Source organism: Palaemon carinicauda, chromosome 2 (genome assembly GCF_036898095.1).
Source record: "Palaemon carinicauda isolate YSFRI2023 chromosome 2, ASM3689809v2, whole genome shotgun sequence".
NCBI lineage: Eukaryota > Metazoa > Arthropoda > Malacostraca > Decapoda > Palaemonidae > Palaemon > Palaemon carinicauda.
Window position 1 is genome coordinate 120531152 of NC_090726.1, and position 19680 is coordinate 120550831.

General features: G+C 39.8%; 1 protein-coding gene across 1 annotated transcript in view; it reads right to left on the reverse strand.

The window, feature by feature from the left end:
- The window catches only part of LOC137626682 (transmembrane emp24 domain-containing protein 1-like), a 204999-nt gene that overhangs the window by 15198 nt on the left and 170121 nt on the right, over nucleotides 1-19680 (reverse strand). The window lies entirely within an intron of this gene.

Here is a 19680-nt window from a genome sequence, read left to right on the forward strand (position 1 = left end):
CGCCATTTAAATAAAATAGAAAAATAAATAGATAAATAAATAAATGAACAAATAAAATAAATAAATATATATATGCATACATCTACATATATAATATATAACTTAAGAAAAATAATAATCATAGATATAGGACAGCAAGATGAAAAAGTTGATAAAATTAGGAGAAGGTCAAAGTAATATTAAGCAGAAGAAAAAGATGAAAGAGAGAAATTTAGATTCGAACTGGGGGAGCAATTTCCCAAAGTTCGAAAGCCCTCTTGCCCGTCACCAAGATTCAGCACGGGAATGAAATGCCGTGCTGAAGCTCAATGACTTCATCAAGGCATTCTCTCATTAAGAGGGTCACCAGAGGAAATTGTGCTAGGAATATGCCTACTTCAAAAGTTTAAACAAGCAGAAAATGCTCTTATCTTGAATAACCTGATATGTCTCTTTTTATAGTTTATATATGAAATATCTGTTTTAATGCTGTTACTGTTCTTGAAATATTTTATTTTAATTGTTCATTACTTCTCTTGTAGTTTATTTATTCCTTACTTCATTTCCTCAATGGACTATTTTTTTTTCCTGTTGGAGCCCTTGGGCTTATAACATTCTACTTTTCCGACAAATGTTGTCTTAGCTAGTAATAATAATTATTATTATTTGGTATATGAGTTAGCAGATAAAAGAAGTATATCTAAAGAAGGACCCAGCATTAAACTGTCAGGCCAGTCTTTAAAAGACCCTATAACTCTCTCGTAGTAGTATCTTATCAAGTGATTTATCCATCATTATTTTTTAAATTATTTTCACTTAGTCTAATAATTACTAAATTTAAAAAGCAGACCAGATGTAGTGAATGCATGTTGAGGTGAAGGTTGAAACGTCTTGAAATTTCAAGTCTTGTTCTACATTGGTTCATAACTTTATTTGATTGTTTTTATGTTCTTAAATGTAGAGTACTTTAGTAGACTACCTAATAAATATAATATTTCATTCTGCTTTACCCACATACACCAACTTTACACTAGACTCTGTTGTCCACGATATACTACTGTATTAGGGTATAGTTGATGCTCTTGGCTTTACAAATCTCTACTTATTGTTCCTGGCATGCACAAAATTTACATAGCTAAAACCTACTGCCTGCTCCCCACAAAGAAAAATTAACAAGTAGCATGAGTTTAACAGCAGTAACAATATAAATACTGTAATACTGTATACCGCATATTTCGGCGTATAAGATGACCCTCTAAACCCAAAAAATCACCCCAGTAACAAAAAAGGAACCTTTAATCCTGTGATGTATCCGTACCGATAACTAGATACCATAGCCTAGCCTAAGCTGATAATTGCCTCGTTGTGCTAACTATCGATGTAGATATTTGTATTTGAAACAATTCACTCTACAATGCTACACTAATAATGTAATAAAACCACCTACCTGATAATTCCACAGTAAAATGCATTCGTAAATTGCAAGTGTTCTGATCAGATGAGCAGCACACGTAAACAAAAGACTTGGAGCGTTCATATTAGCTTTTATATTTTTTCATGGTTTTTCATTAAACATTTATTATTATTTTGGAGGTAAAAGCCATCAAACTTTTCACATCTATCCCTTTCTGTATCAAAAAGTTTATCAAACATATCATGTGATTTGTTGCAAATTCCGTCATCGTATGGATTCCAGTCCGAATCCGGTGAGTCAATGTCGTCTTTGTCCTTGCTATTGTAGGAAGACATCATCCTCAGTACCATCCATAGCATTAGATATCTTGCATTTTTTACATGATTTTAAAGGTTGACCATCGCTAACTTGGCTATATATAATCCGGAAACATCAGTTAACCGGCATTATTTTCGCTACTAGCCGCTTGGTTGGCAGCCCTTTCTCAATTATTTTTTCACTACTGGCTACTTGGTAGCGTTTCCAATTGTGCATCCATTTACTGTAGTAAAAATACAGCTATATTTGAACTGAACTGGATTTTGATTATACTTAAGTGTATACAATAATATTGGATTTAATATTCACATTTCAGTATAGTTATTTATAAATAAAACCATAGAGAATTATAATCTTTTCTATTGTTTACATTTATAAGTCGATCAAAATTCGACATTCCTCTACGCTTTCCAAATCAGCTAATTAAGGCAAACTACCAAATGATATTTCATATTTCCTAAAAGAAACAATTGTTACTTGATCTATCATTTACCAATTAGCATATTAATTCTAATAGGTTTATTTGAAATACTTCTCTTGTTTTATACTGTTGAGTTGAATTGCACATAGAAGTTAACTGGAGTTTCATTCATGTTGCCGATGCACAATAATTTTATATTTTTTTAGCTCTGTGGTGCTTGATTATAAAGCTAAGGAAATTATTTATATCGTGTTATAAAGAAACTATAGTCCCTGTTTTCAGACACTGTAACTTTATCTTCAAAATTCTTTATTTACATTTAATTACACAATTTACCAATTAGCATATTAATTTTAATAGTTTTATTCAAAATACTTCTCTTGTTTTATACTGTTGAGTTGAATCGCACATAGAAGTTAACCGGAGTTTCATTCATGTTGCTGATGCACAATAATTTATATTGTTTTTAGCTCTGTGGTGCTTGATAATAAAGCTATGGAAATTATCTATATCGTGTTATAAAAAAACTATAGTCCCTGTTTTCAGACACTGTAACTTTATCTTATATCAAAATTCTGTATTTACATTTAATTATGCAATTTGTGCATTCATAGGTTCCCACCAGATTTCCCTTTTGTTTCCTCCAGTTTCGAATACTGTACATCTTTTCCTGGTTCCAAACAGAACAGAGGCTATGAATATTGTTTGTTTTCTCGCCTTCATTGTTAGTTTATATTTGACAGTATATTTTCTTGAGGATTTTGCTTCCCTTTCAAGTCATCATAGATTCTGCTGGCCTTCTCATATATGATCGTCTCGGTCATGCTATCTCCCGCCAACTGTTTCTCCTTTATCCATATTAAAAGAAGCCTTTCCATCTCGTCGTGAATATCACTACGCAGCTTGGAGAAGATGGTTACTCCTTTGGAAGGCTTGGTGCTCTTTATAGCATTCTTCTGCTTGAGGATGGTACATATAGTCGATGTGCTCCTCTCATATTGGTGCACCAGCTCAGTCACTCTTACGCCGCTCTCATGTTTTTTTATCATTTCATGCTTCATCTCCATTGGCATTGCTTTTTCTTTTCACTACCCTTGTTTGCACTTGCTTGCTTTGGACCCATTGCTTATTTAATTAATTATGCACTGATTAACGCAAAAAAAACGTAAAAAAACAAAACACTACGGCCGATGCTCGGAGATAACTTTACACGACGGAGATCCAATGGGAAAGACCGAGCGATGCTGTCCTGATGAGCAGCCTCTCGCACACGCGGCCACCTGGCGGCCGCATAGGGAACTACCTCGTATCTCAAAATTTTTCTCGTATCTCAGGACAAAAATTTGCTCGGAACTCTCCTCGTATCTCAATTTTCTCGTATGTTGGGACGCTCATATCTCAAGGTATTACTGTAACTAAATAAAAATTCATCCGTTCCCACCCTCTGAAAAAACACCTAAAAACAGCATATTACAGTGGAAAAAAACATGTTTTTAATTGTTCTAATTCACATTCTATGCTCACGAAATAACAAATACCTAAGTACTGGTTATGATCTGCAATAAAATGTGACATTATTATGGAGTTCTTACCTTCGAGACAGACGTCTAACAGCGTTGTGTGCGGAGGAGGGAGAGAGAACTTTTGTAACACTACGTAACATAACTTAAAACTTTAAATCTAACTTAAATGAAATTAGCTTACTGTACACACACAATTAAAAAAATAAATGTTAATCTTACGTTACACTAAACTTAATTCTAATTTTGTTTTCATTTTAATTTTTCTACTTTTCCTCTTTCGGCTTGGCTCTTTTTGCCTTGCTTTTTGACATGCTTTCACCTTCACTTTTTGCCGGCCTTTGTAAAAGGAACCTATCTAGGGAAGTTTGCTTTAGTCTCCCCTTCAAAATATTACGAAAATGACGTACACAAGTGTCGTCACAAAAGGCTAACGCAAGACCACACGCCAACTTGTCCGGGTGCCTCTTTTCCATAAAATCAGAAAACTCCTGCCACTTCGCTAACATGTCTCTGATTTCTTTCTTAATAGCATCCTTCGGATTGAGAATGGTACATATTGGTGATATACTCCTCTCATATTGGCGAGCCAGCTCAGTCACTTGTACACCACTCTCATGTTTTTTTATTATTTCATGCTTTATCTTGATTGTCATTATACGGTTTTTCTTTTTCATACCTTTGTTTGCATTCGCTTGCTTTGGACCCATTGCTTATTCACTTAATTCTGTACTGATAAATGCAAAAAACACGTAAAAAATGCAAACACTACAGCCAATGCTCGGAGATAACTTTACGCGACGGAGATCCGACAGAAAAGAGAGAGAGATGCTGTCCTCGTGAGCAGCTTCTCGCACATTCGGCCACCTAGCGGCCGCATAGGGAACCGCCTCGTATCTCAAATTTGTCTCGTATCTCGGGGTAAAAATTTGCTTGAAACTTTCCTCGTATCTCAAATTTCTTGTATGTTGGGACACTCATATTTCGAGGTATTACTGTACAGTGAACCCTCGCTACTTCGCGGTTCGACCATCGCGGATTCACCACTTCGCGGGTTTTTTCCATAACCCATATATATATACATATCGCGGATTTTCCGGAAATTTCGAAAATACCGCGAAATCTGAAGACCCCCAAATACGATACAGTATTTCGTTACCTGTAATTCCATTAATACTGTAATTAGTAATATCTGCTCTTACTGATTGTTCATTGCATTACATATGATATATAATTCAGCACAGAAAGAAATAAAACACGAAAAGAGAATGTGATCATACGATAATACAGTACTGTATACAGTACGTAGTAAAATTAAATCGAACATGAAACGCAAATCAGATGCAGTCATACCATATTAGAATGGTGTAAGGCTGCTGTTGGCTACTACTGTACTACAAATGTAATGGATGTGCTTCTTTTCCATGAATCTTTTGTATGTATACGTACGTAGTACTGCATCCAATAATATTCTTTGTTGCAAAAATCACATTTCCAATAAGCGTACGAGAGAGAGAGAGAGAGAGAGAGAGAGAGAGAGAGAGAGAGAGAGAGAGAGAGAGAGAGAGAGAGAGAGAGAGAGACACATTCTACAAAAGAATAAAATACTGTAGCATACGTAAAGCTACTGTATTATTATTATTGTTATTATTATTATTATTGTTGTTGTTGTTGTTGTTAATAAAATTATTATTGTTATTATTATTATCATTATTATTATTATTATTACTGTACTGTATTACAGTATTATCATACGATAATTCAGTACTGTACTGTACTACAGTACGTAGTAAAATTAAATCGAACATGAAACGCAAATCAGATGCAGTCATACCATATTAGAATGGTGTAAGGCTGCTGATGGCTACTACTGTACAGTACTACAAATGTAATGGATGTGCTTCTTTTCCATGAATCTTTTGTATGTATACGTACGTAGCTGCATCCAATAATATTCATTGTTGCAAAAATCACATTTCGAATAAGCGTACGAGAGAGAGAGAGAGAGAGAGAGAGAGAGAGAGATAGAGAGAGAGACACATCCTACAAAAGAATAAAATAACATACGTAAAGCTATTATTATTATTGTTATTATTATTATTATTGTTGTTGTTGTTAATAAAATTATTATTGTTATTATTATTATCATTATTATTACTGTATTATCATCATTATTTATTATTATTAATACTGTACGTACGGTATACGCGGGGTATCTTGTACTTTGAGTTGGTAACCTACGCATCATATAAGACGGGTTGTGATTGGTTCAAGCGCTGATAGATGACGAATCAGAACTCAAGTTTTGTTATCTAGCCTGTGATTGGTGTTTTGCCCGCATCTCCAACCCGCAGCATCTAGGTTCTCGCGGGCCCGGGTCGTCCACTTTCTCTTACGGCGTATCGCTGAGTAGACGCTCTTAAGTTTGTGAAGTTTAATCTGTGCTGTGTGCGACTGTTTTAAGTTGAACTTTCTGTTAAATCCTACTGTACAATGCCTCCCAAGCGTTCTGCTTCTACTGAGGCTGGTAGTGAGCCTAAACGCCACCGAAGGATGATGACGATTGCTGAGAAGGTTACGCTTCTCGATATGTTGAAAGACGGTAGAAGCTACGCGGCTGCAGTGCGCCATTTTGGAATCAACGAATCTACTGTTCGCTGTGTGTGATACTGCCACATACATCCATGTAATAAATGTAATGGAGGGTGACAATTTAAAATAGTAGGTTCTTTAAAATCTTGTATAATGAAGATAAACGGACATAAATGTGACAAGCAGCGGGAAGCAGGCCCATGCTTGTCGATACAGTGACCACTGAACAATGACTGACTATTATATGCATATGGCGGAAAGAAAAGCAGTGTTGACACATCTAATTACATTGTTGCCACGATACATAATGATAAAGTGGTCTCACAATATATGTAATGGGAAAAGATAAATGGAAATAAATATCATTCTTCTACGAAATAATAATAAAGCAAATGTAATGTTCATAACTGTACGTAATGTAAATAATATACGGCATAATATTAGATATCTATACACCTCCCTCCCCCTTTACGCTCGTAGCAGTGTCTCGAGCGGAACAGTAATTTCTCTGAGCTAGTCGAGGTGAATGACGAGGGATATTGGAGGGTTCGGATGATGGCTCTCTTTCCTGGCCAGAACAAGGGGACACAGGGTCTTGGGGAGAGGTGTCATCACTTATATTAGCCACTGGGCGTAAATGTCGTCGGTTTCGAAACCATACACGACCACTTGGAAGGCGTACTTCATACCTTCTGGCCATTCCTCGGCCCATCACGGTACCAATCTTGTCCCATCGAAGCGTCGTTGCATCCTGTATCCTCACTCGTTGGCCGATGGTGAGCTTGGGTAGATGGCGGGCATGAGAGTTGTAAAGGCTTACAGCCTGGTCGGTTTGGGCAGCAGTGCGGCGGTCGTAATCTTCGGTCTTGGTTTGCCACTCCTCTTTGAATGATCTGGGGTGGGCTGGAACACAAGTGCGGAGAGGATGGCCATAGAGAATCTGCGCAGGGGAGCGTCCAGCAGGGTTCGGTGTATTCCGAAGCTCCATCAGTCCTCTATCAAAGGCTTCACAATCTATGTTTCCGGATGGGGCGGTCTTGAGAATAAGGTGTTTCACAGCTTTCACGGCAGCTTCTGCGTGTCCATTAGACTGAGGGTAATGTGGAGATGTGATGATGTGATGAACTCCCCAGCGGTCAGCAAATTGCTTGAAGTCGTGGCTGGAAAATGGGGGTCCTCCATCAGTTCGTAAGCGGAGTGGAACACCAACCTCGCGGAAGAAAACACAGAACATTCTTGTAACTCTGGCTGTAGTTGTGTCACGTCCACAGGGAACAACCACAGGCCAGCCTGAAAGTCTATCTGCAATAACAAGGAAGGATTTCCCTGCTACGTGGAAGAAGTCAGCCGACACGCTTTCAAAGGGCCGGGATGGGTGGTCGTCACACATGTAAGGTTCCTGTTGCTGACTAGGGAGAAGCTGTTGGCAGGCCTCACAGCTTTCTACTTTACTCTTAATATCTGCATTGATGCCTGGCCAGAATACTGTCTGCATTGCACGACGTCGAGTAGCTTCAATCCCTCGGTGGCTGTCGTGGAGTCGTTCCAAGGTGCGTCGACGGAGGGCTGCAGGGATGACGATCCGGGGTCCGTACAATACCAACTCTCCATCCGCGTAAAGGTTGTCCCGCAACTTCCAATACGGGAGGGCGGAAGCGTGGAGATCATAGTGGTTGGTGGGAAAGCCATTGGATACGTAGTGAACGAGACGACTGTAATCTTGATCCTGAGATGCGGCCATGCGGATTTCTTGTAGAGACTTATCCTCTTCGATGATGGGTCCTGTTGCCTGGTCGTCAGTAGAAGTGGCGGTGCTGGCAACGATACGCCTGACATGTGCAGTCGAAGTAGTGCATTCTTCTTCATCTTCAGGTGTGGGGCGACTGGTTGGGGAGCGAGACAGGGCGTCTGGTATGCAAAGTTGTTTCCCTGCGCGCCATACTGTAGTGAAGATGTAGGGGGCCACTTTCATCTTGAGACGTTGAAGGCGTGGATTCTCAATAGCATCCAGAGTGTAGTGATTGAGAATCGGTATCAAGGGACGATGATCAGTCATTAAGGTGAAATGCTGAAGTCCGGACAAGTAGAGGCGGCACTTAGCTATAGCCCAAGTGACTGCAAGTAGCTCCAGCTGTATGGTGGCGTAACGAGTCTCAGTATCCGTAAGGAAACGAGAGCCACACTGGACGAGACGCATCTGACCTCGGCCGTTATCTTGAAGTAGGGCATAACCGAGACCATATAGGCGTGAGGCATCTGTTTGTAGAACTACAGGCGAGGCAGGATTGAAGGGTGCTAGGACAGGAGGTGAAGTCAGAGCTGCCTTGACTTTCTTAAATGCTCGCTCATGGTCAGGCGTCCAGACGAATGAGCGTTTGGGGCTCATAAGTGGGCGTAGGGGCTGTGCTGCTGCTGCGATGTCTGGAGTGAAGTCGGCAAGTTGATTGACAAGACCCATAAACGACCTGACATCTGTCACGTTAGATGGTGTAGGAAAGTCCTGTATAGCTGATACCTTGTCAGGGTCTGCTGCAATACCATCGGATGATAAGACATAACCGCAAAAGTTAACTTTAGGGGCGGCTACAGTGAACTTATCCTTGTTGAGGGTTATGCCATATTGTCAGCATCTGGTGCACGTGTTGTAGGTGGGAAGGGAGATCCTCGTCGGAAAGGAGGATATCATCTACAACTTTCACACAGTTGGGAACACCTTGTAGTGCCATATCTCCACGGAGGCAGTATGCATCACCTGTTGCTGAAAATCCCATTGGCCCACGACAGTGCTGGAATCTTCCGTACGGAGTTATAAATGTAGTCAGGTGGCGGTCTTCTTCTGCCAACTCCATTTGCCAATAGCCATGCAGGGCATCCGCTGTGGTGAAGTACTTCGCAGTAGGAGAGATATTGCGGACAGCATCATGGGGTGTTGGTGATGGGTGTGTAGGGCGGGCTACTTGAGAATTTAGATGGGTGTGATCCACAGTGATGCGCACACCTTTGTCCTTGGGTACCAAGACCATGGGATGGCACCATTCAGAGGGTTCGTCGCCTGCTGGTCTGATGATTCCTTGTTGCACCAAGGAGTCAAGTTATTCTTTCACTTGATCTCTGAGAGCAAACGGAATGGGCCTGGGCGTATGGACAGCGAAGGGTGTAGCGCCAGGTTTCAGGTGAATCCTCATTGGTGAGCCTGCCATTTTCTTTAGTGGCTGGGTTTGTAGATCCTTCTTGGATATGAGGACGTCGCTGAAGTGCCGAAGAAAATAGTCCTTAATAGCTGCAGGTGACGTCATGGCGGAGGCAGGAAACTGAGCGCATCTGTTGACATGTGTTACCTTGAGGATAGGCTTCGGGAAGTCCGGTGACACTATGGCAAGGGCTCGGCAATGTTCACGAAAGAGGAGGGGAGTCTGGATATCCTCATGAATATGTATGGTTGCTGAGCAAGACTTGTTGCCAAGACGAAGTTTTGCCTGGAAGTATCCTACAGCCGGTGTCATGGGGGATCCATCTGCTGTCACAACGTCTGTCATGGGTGGAGGTTCAAGGCTTGCCCGAGGTATGCCGAGTGCATCCAAATGTATGGTGCCAATCACTGTGATGTCTGCTCCTGTATCGGGGATGAGCTGGATATGTGATGATATATCGCCAAATGACAGAGAGACAGTGACTGGTGTGGGGGACTCACTACCCGAGTTATCACCCACAAAACGGCAGCTGGTGTTTGACTTATTAGTAGGAGGTGAAGCTGTATATCCAGTCTGATTTTTCTTGGTAGACATGCACATCTTCTCAAAATGTCCCTGTTTCTTGCAGTTATTGCACTGAGCTTCCTTAGCAGGGCATTTCTGAGTGCGGGGCCAATGACCTGTTCGTCCACAGTTATTGCACGATGCACCAGTGGCTGGGCATTGTCCAGAATCGTGTTTGCGAGAGCAATATTGACAAGGGTCACTGTTATCAGACTGGTGAGAGCGTTGATCAGGAGATCGATGAGAAGTCCTCTTCTGTAGACGCTGGTTCTTCTTGTATGTAGATACTGCATTGACTTGGCTAGGGGAAGATGCAATGGCTGATGCAGTTGCACGTGTAGATTCGTAGGAGCGGCAGCATGTCACAAACTCTGCGAGGGTAGATGAGGGTTGGAGGGGGATAAGGCGTTGTATTAACTCTTCGTCTCTCACACCCATCAAAATTACCATCGGCAATTGCCGTTCAGTGCAAGAGGTGGGGTTGCCAGTGCATAAGTCCACTTCATCAGCGAGATCCTTGAGGCGTGCGTAGTAGTCTGCAAATGATTCTCCGACAGCTTGTTTACAGGACAACAATTCCCTGCGTCGTGTGGCTTCATTTCTAAGGCTGCGAAAGTGATTCTGCAGTGTATCCAACACCTCTGTAAGGGAAAGTGATGTGTTGGGAGGGATGCCCAGTGTATGCGTAAGCAGGCGCTGGACGTCCAGGGAGATGCAGGTTCTCAGGTGAATCAGCTGGGAAGTTTGATGTAATCTATCAAGTCCAACTAATGCTGCATAATCCTCAAAACGCAGTCTCCATTGGCGAAACGCTTGATACGTTGCATCTTGTTGCAAGAGAGGTGGGGGATGGACCGTAGGCTTGCTAGAAGTTGTAGGTGTATGCACTGAGAAGTCAGGGGTTGGGGGAACAAGTGTAACAGGAGGTGCAATTATGGGGTTAGGTTGCTGGGGTTGCGATGCCGCAATCTGTCCTGATAGCAAGGAGAAAAGGGACATGAACCGCTGGTTGTCTTCCTGTCTTGATTGTTCCATCTGTAGTCTGAAGGTCTGCTCCTCTTGTCGTCGCCGGTCTTGTTCTTGCAGGCTGGAAGTCTGTAGAAAATGGATGAGATGAAGTATATCATTATTATGGTCTCCTGACCTATTGGGAGTCAGGGGAGGAGGGAGAGTGCTGGTATCTTCATCAGCAGTGGGGAGGTGCAAAGGTACCTCGTCCGTCGTCAGACCTTCCGTTTGATCCTCTGCCTGATCCTCCGTCTGATCCTCTGTCTGATCCATTAAATCAATTAGCTGCTCCTCTTGCTCAGCCATATTGAGTTTGGTGTCGTAAGAAAGCTTGAAATCTGTAGAGATCCAGAAAAATATCCAAATCGCTGTATGTGAGCGAAAGAAATCACTTTGGAGAGTTAAAAATTACAATATTTGTCAGTGAGCTTGTGAAATAAGCGGCAGTTGGGTGTGATGAGCGAGTGTGTTGCTATCCGAGGGGAGGCGGGTGGGGTGAGTGAGCGTGCCTCTGGGCGAGAGCCTCGGGCCTCAGTCACCATCGATGCATGAAAGAGGGAGGACGTGTGTTGGGGCTGCTGAGAAAATGGCGCCAGAGTTCAAATGTCCTAAAAAAAATGTTGGCAAGGACACTAACATAATGCAACACAGCACTGTAACACACTGACACTCTAACCCTGCACTGCACAAACACTGTATCGTTCATAAGAGACACTGTAGTGAAAATCTTGAGTCACTGTAAGGGATCCAATGTGCGAGACGAGAAGTAAACAGCAATGGCGGTCGTCTACTTGGAATCCATAACGTCCGGTTACTCACTGCACCATGTGTGTGATACTGCCACATACATCCATGTAATAAATGTAATGGAGGGTGACAATTTAAAATAGTAGGTTCTTTAAAATCTTGTATAATGAAGATAAACGGACATAAATGTGACAAGCAGCGGGAAGCAGGCCCATGCTTGTCGATACAGTGACCACTGAACAATGACTGACTATTATATGCACATGGCGGAAAGAAAAGCAGTGTTGACACATCTAATTACATTGTTGCCACGATGCATAATGATAAAGTGGTCTTACAATATATGTAATGGGAAAAGATAAATGGAAATAAATATCATTCTTCTACGAAATAATAATAAAGCAAATGTAATGTTCATAACTGTACGTAATGTAAATAATATACGGCATAATATTAGATATCTATACATTTGCTATATCAAGAAGGACAAGGCGAACATTAGAAAGACGGCTGCAATCACCTTTAGCAGATCAGCGAAGCGAGTCGTTACAACGCGTAATAAAACGATCGTACGCATGGAAGGTGCTTTAGCTGTGTGGATTGCCGACTGCCGGAAGAAGAACATAGCCTTGGATACGAACACCATCCGAACAAAGGCTTTGAGCTTGTATGAGAATTTTGCTGCAAAGGAACCTCAAGACGACGACGGCAACCATACTGAAGAAGATGATGATGCAGATGAACCTCAACCAGGGACATCCACTGATTCCCAGCCTCAGAAACAACGTTTTTCCGCCAGCAAAGGATGGTTCACGAAGTTTCAGAAACGCTTCGCCCTGAAAAGGGTTTCCCTGCATGGCGAGGCTGCTTCGGCTGACACTGCCGCTGCTGAAACTTACGTGAACCAGACATTCAAGAATATTATCGCCGAAGATGGATACAAGCCGGAACAAGTGTTTAATATGGATGAGACCGGCTTGTTTTGGAAGAGAATGCCGTCGCGAACTTTTCTGTTCAAAGAGGAAGCCAAAGCCTCTGGCTTTAAAGCATTCAAGGATCGCGTTACCCTCGTGATGTGTGGCAATGCTGCTGGATTTTTGCTAAAGCCGGGGATTATTTATATGTCGAAAAATCCTCGCGCTTTGAAAAATAAGAATAAGAATCTCCTTCCCGTGTACTGGATGCATAATCCAAAAGCATGGATTACAAAGATGCTGACCTCCAACTGGTTCCACCAGTGTTTCATCCCGCAAGTCAGCAAATATCTCGTAGAGAAGGGCTTGCCATTCAAGATCCTTCTCCTTATGGATAACGCTGGTGGACACGCAACTGATCTGTCGCATGAGGGCATTCAGGTTGAGTTCCTGCCACCCAACACCACGTCATTAATTCAACCGATGGACCAGGGGGTTATCAGGGCGTTCAAGGCCCTCTACACGAAGAATACCTTGGCGGACCTCGTTGCGTGTGTGGATGCTGCCCAAGATAATGAGGATGAAGATTTTAACTTGAAGGCATACTAGCGGCAGTACACCATAGCCACGTGCCTGCAGAATATTCAGAAGGCACTGCAAGAGATGAAACCTGCAACCGTGAATGCGAGCTGGAAGAAGTTGTGGCCCCAGATTGTTTACGACGACGAGGGATTTACACCTGCTGAAATCCAACACTCTGCAATACGCAAATCTGTGCAGTTGGCTGCCATAATTGGAGGTGACGGGTTTGGCGACATGACGACTGAAGACGTCGACGAGTTGTTGGACTGCCATTCCCAGCCCTTAACTGACGCAGACCTCGAAGACCTGACGGAATCGGCAAGCGAAGAAGAGAGTGAAACCCAGGAAGAGACCCAAGAAAATGTTGAAGAAACGGGCTTAACATTAGAACGGCTTGCCAAGGCCTGCAACCATGCGAAGGAGTTGAAAGAAATGTTGCAAGAGTGGGACGTGGATATGGTTCGGGTCTATGCAATTCTCCAACAAGGTCGATGACATCATGACTCCCTACAAGATGCTCTTAGATCGAAAAAAGAAGCAGCGGGCAACAACTTCCGATCACAATGTTCTTCCAGCCTCGCAAAAAAGAGGCCAGTTCCTACTGCTACTACGCCTTCGGAAGAAATTGAAGAAGTTGAAGAGGTGTCCCAGGAAAAGACACCTCCGTCTGAAGAGACGTAAAATATTATCATTGGCTGCACAGTAGAACACATCATCAGCTTCATCATCATCATTTCTACTGTGCAGCAAATTCATCGCCATCATCATTCAAGTTTTTCTTCAACTTCTTTCGTGGTGAGTACAGTAACAATCTTTATTTTTTACTTTAATATTCTAACATTTTAACATTTGTGCCTGTTTTATAGTTTAGTACTGTATGCATTAAGTTAAAGGGAAGGTTTATAAAGTCTACATGTTGTAACCTATCATATTTTTTTTGTTTAAAATTTACATTTACGTACGTAAAACAATCTCTCTCTCTCTCTCTCTCTCTCTCTCTCTCTCTCTCTCTCTCTCTCTCTCTCTCTCTCTCTCTCTCTCTCTTGCAGGTATACACACACAAATAAATATGAAGGCGAAAGAGCAAATATAATAGAAAAGTTGGATTTTTTAATGGCAGAATTCCGGGAAATGAAGAAAAGAACATCATATCAGAACAGGAAGGAAGCATGGGAGAATCCATATTATTACCAATATTAAATAATGGGGATGAAACACAAACCATAATAGTAATGAATGCACAGGGTTTAGTCACGAGTAACTCTAAAAGGAAAATAGAGTTCTTAGAAAGAACTAACCCAAATTGAAAAAATAGATATATTAAATATAAGTGAAACATGGTATTCCCAAGAGACTGGCAGTGATGACCAGATAAAGGGTTTCCAAACTTATAGATCAGACAGAAAAAATAGGAATCAAGGGGGAACCGCAATATATGGAAGAGACATAAATCAAGGAAAAGTATGTGAAAAAATACAGCAACACAGAATGTGAATTGATTGCGGTAGAATTTGAATTTGAAAAACTAATGAATATTGTAGTTTACCAGACCCCCAAACACTAAGGAGTTTGACATAATAATAGAAAAAATAGATGATATATGTAGAAACCATAAAGACTGGAATATACTCCTATCCGGAGATTTTAACTTTCCTTTCGTGGATTGGAAAGAACGGATAGAAGAAAGTGGTTGTATGTATACATATAAAAAAGATAGTAATAGTAGCGCAGAAGATAAGAGGCAATTTGAAAAGCTTCAAGATATGCTATTAGAACATAATATGCAACAAATAAACCACATTCCAACAAGAAAGGAAAATGTCCTAGATCTAGTATTTGTGAATGAGGTGAATTATGTTAAAGAAATAATAGTGTATAACACGGGAATTTCAGACCACAATGTCATAGAATTGATAGTTCATTCCAAAGCAAGTGATCACAGAATTAATAAAAGCACAAAACTTTGGGAAGGATATGGAAAATATAACTTTTACAGTAAGAATATAAAATGGTCAGAAATAAATGAAGAACTGAATAAAGAATGGAAAAATGTATTTATAAGTGATAATATACAGGTAAATACGGATATACTGTACAAAATACTGGAGAAAATTGTTGAAAAATATGTACCGAAAAAAAACAATAAACAAAAGACGTGCATACCAAGAGACAGAAGGATCTTATTTCAGAAAATTAAAAAGTGGAAGAAAAATCTTGCAAAAGAAAAAAAATGTGTGGAAAATGAGGGAAATAAAATGTAAGATAGAAAATGCAGAACAAAAGATTATACAGTCGAAAGAAAATGAAAAAAGGGACTTAGAAGAAAGGACACTTCAAAATATAAAAAGAAACCCCAAAGTACTTTACTCCTATGCAAAAAAGATGAATAAAAGGAGAATAGAAATAGGCCCTCTAAGAATTGAAGGACGGCTAACGAATGAAAAAAAGGAAATATGCAACATATTAGCAGAAAAATATGAGAGTGAGTTCACGCCAAGAATTGCGAATGAGAATAATGAAACAGAAATGAGAGAAGAAAATGTTGAATATCTAACGGATATAGATATTAATGAAGTAGATATTGTTCACGGCTATAAACGAAATTAAAAATGGATCGGGCAGCCGGACCAGATGGAGTTCCAGCGATTTTGTTAAAAAAAACTGCAAACACTATCGCGAAGCCACTTGCAATACTGCTAAGACAGAGTATAGATATGAGCGAGATATATGTTAAACATAAATTAGCTTATATAACCCCTATCTTCAAAAGTGGATCAAGACTAGAGGCAAGCAATTATAGACCTGTTAGTCTAACATCACATATTATGAAAGTGTATGAGAGGGTAATAAAAAAGAAAATAATGAACCATTTGGTCAAAAATAATTTGTTTAATATGGGTCAACACGGTTTCGTACCTGGAAAAAGTACACAGACCCAACTGATAGCTCACTATGAAAACATATACAATAATATGATAAATGAAAAAGACACAGATGTGATCTATCTAGATTTTGCAAAAGCCTTTGACAAGGTAGACCATAACATATTGGAGAAAAAAATGAGAAAGCATAATATTGTGGGAAAGATAGGAAAATGGGTAAAAGAATTCCTGCAAAACAGAAAACAGATAGTGGTTGCAAATGATGAGAAATCAGATGAAGCCCAGGTAATATCTGGTGTGCCCCAAGGTACGGTATTAGCTGCACTGCTATTTGTTATTATGATCTCAGACATAGACTGTGATGTTGAAAACTCCGTAGTGAGAAGTTTCGCCGATGACACAAGAATAAGTAGAGAAATTACTTGTGATGAAGATAGGAACTCACTACAAAGAGATCTAAACAAAATATATGAATGGGCGGAGATGAATAGGATGGTATTTAACTCCGATAAATTCGAATCAATAAATTATGGAAACAGAGAAGGAATGGTGTATGCATACAAGGGACCTAATAATGAGGACAATCACAAACAAGGAAGCAATTAAAGACCTTGGTGTAATTTTAAATAGGAATATGTTATGCAACGACCAAATAGCAACACTGTTGGCTAAATGTAAAGCAAAAATGGGAATGTTATTCAGACACTTTAAAACAAGAAAAGCTGAACACATGATTATGCTTTACAAAACTTATGTGCGTAGTACACTCGAGTACTGCAATGTGATATGGTACCCACACTACCAAAAGGATATTGCGCAAATAGAGAGTGTACAAAGGTCCTATACTGCTAGAATAGAAGAAGTTAAGGACCTTGATTACTGGGAAAGACTGCAATTTTTAAAACTATACAGTCTAGAAAGGAGAAGAGAACGCTACATGATAATACAAGCATGGAAGCAAATAGAAGGAATTGCTGAAAACATCATGGAGCTTAAAGTATCAGAAAGAGCAAGCGAGGTAGATTAATAGTGCCAAAAAGCATTCCAGGTAAACTGAGAAAGGCGCACAGGACATTAATCCACTACGCACCAGCATCGATAATGCAGCGACTATTTAATGTGCTGCCAGCTCATCTAAGAAACATATCAGGAGGCTGAGCGTAGATGCGTTTAAAAATCAGCTCGATAAGTACCTAAGATGCATCCCCAGACCATCCAAGACTGGAAGATGCAAAATACACCGGAAGATGTATTAGCAACTCTCTGGTGGATATACGAGGTGCCTCACACTGAGGGACCTGGGGGAACCCAAACAAAAAATAAGGCAATAAGGTAAGGCGCTCTCTCTCTCTCTCTCTCTCTCTCTCTCTCTCTCTCATAAATTGATTTTTTTTGTTTAAAATTTACATTTACAGTACTGTACATACGTAAAACAATCTCTCTCTCTCTCTCTCTCTCTCTCTCTCTCTCGTAAATTGTTTTCCTGCTTTGCTACGTACAATATGTACTGTACAGTACTGTATGATTTTATATAGATACAGTAAATTATATTTGTAAGGTAACATATTTTGTAAATGCTTTTACTGTAAATACTGTATCATTATTTATCACTTTCATCATGCGCGTTAAATGCCTTGTTTGTTCCGAGCGTGGTTGTTTACTGAGCGTACAGTACTTTATGACGCCGTCGTTTCAGGCGGCGTCATAAAGAAAAACATTTCATTTGGAAGTCCTAAGAAAAATTAAGTAAAACATTGGTAGGTAATAACAAAATCAACATACTGTACTGAATAATCAATATAATCGATGCAAAAACTAACCTATACACAGATGTGTAAATGCGTTTGTTTCTTCATTATGATCAGAGATAAACGTAAACAAAACATTGGTTGCCATTTTTTATCGTGCTTTTTAGGTGTTTAGGAAACGCACGATATAAAATCGCCTTTAATATTTGTGTCTGTTTTAGTTTAGGGTGCTGTAGTACATGCATTAAGTGTTCTGTACATTAAAGGGTAGTTTGTTAACAGTACTACGTACAAGGGAAGGTTTTAAAAGTTCGAATATACATGTTAAATAAATAGGTAAATATGATGTCACTACTTCGCGGATTTTCACCTATCGCGGCCGGGTCTGGAACCTATCAGTGAGCCCTCCCTACTTCGCGGTTCGACCATCGCGGATTTTTTTCATAACGCATGTATATACAAAAATCGCGGATTTTCCGGAAATTTCGAAAATACCGCGATGTGACCGATGGTGCGAGATTGGAGAAAGTAAGGAAAATTGAATCATGATTGATTTTCAATATAAATGAAACTTTGAGGAGCAACAAAGATATCATTTGTTAGAGAGATAGAGAGAGGTAAGGAATGGGAGGTAGTGAAAAGTAGCCCACAGAGAGAGAGAGAGAGAGAGAGAGAGAGAGAGAGAGTGAGTGTGTGTGTGTTGTTTTAAATGTAACAAACAAAAAGATTTTATAGGTTATAACACATTGGTGCTTATGTAATATCAACTGTATACTGTAGACGGTTTGAATAAGTTATGAAATAGTATAAACGATACTTTGTTAGTGTATTCGTACACTCTCAAGAGCGGCAGCTGGACGTCAGCTGATCTAATCACAGCCAAAAGTAAAACAAAAAGAAGTCAACAATACTCGATTTTTAAAACACACCCGAAATTTAAAAACAAAAGTACACGCTTTCTTAATGTGCAATTAACTATTTAAAGAGTACTGTAGCAATTTTCTAGAATAAAATTATGTTTCCCAAAAAATAGTGGTTTGATGATGAAATCGGATGCCGTATTTTTAGCAACGATTGAAATGGATGTAAACTCGGCATAATTTTTTCGTTTCGTATTTAATTGACACTAAGAAAACTAATTTTAGTTTCTTCATCTATATGTAAGTATTGTATAACACAGAGAGAGAGAGAGAGAGAGAGAGAGAGAGAGAGAGAGAGAGAGAGAGAGAATGAATCAGCTGTTGTAATGGAATGCCGTGTTTTTGTTTCGTGAGATTTTCATCGCCACGACTATAACAACAACATACTGTACTGAACTTTACAGTATTATACAGACTACTGTAATATGATAAAGTAAAATATTTGTAATAACCTATTTTATATGAAATGGGGTATTTTTTTTGTTTAAAATTTACATTTACGTACGTAAAACAACTCTCTCTCTCTCTCTCTCTCTCTCTCTCTCTCTCTCTCATAAATTGTTTTCTTGCTTTGCTACGTATGTATGATTTTATATAGATACGGTAAATAATATTTGTAATAACATATTTTCTAAAAGCTTTTACTGTAATATCATTATTTATCACTTTCATCATGCACGTTAAATGCCTTCGTTTGTTTACTGAGCGTACTTTATGACGCCGTCGTTTCAGGCAGCGTCATAGAGAAAAACATTTCATTTGGAAGTCCTAAAAAAAATTAAGTAAAACATTGGTAGGTAATAACAAAATCAACATACTGTACTGAATAATCAATATAATCGATGCAAAAACTAACCTATACGCAGATGTGTAAATGCGT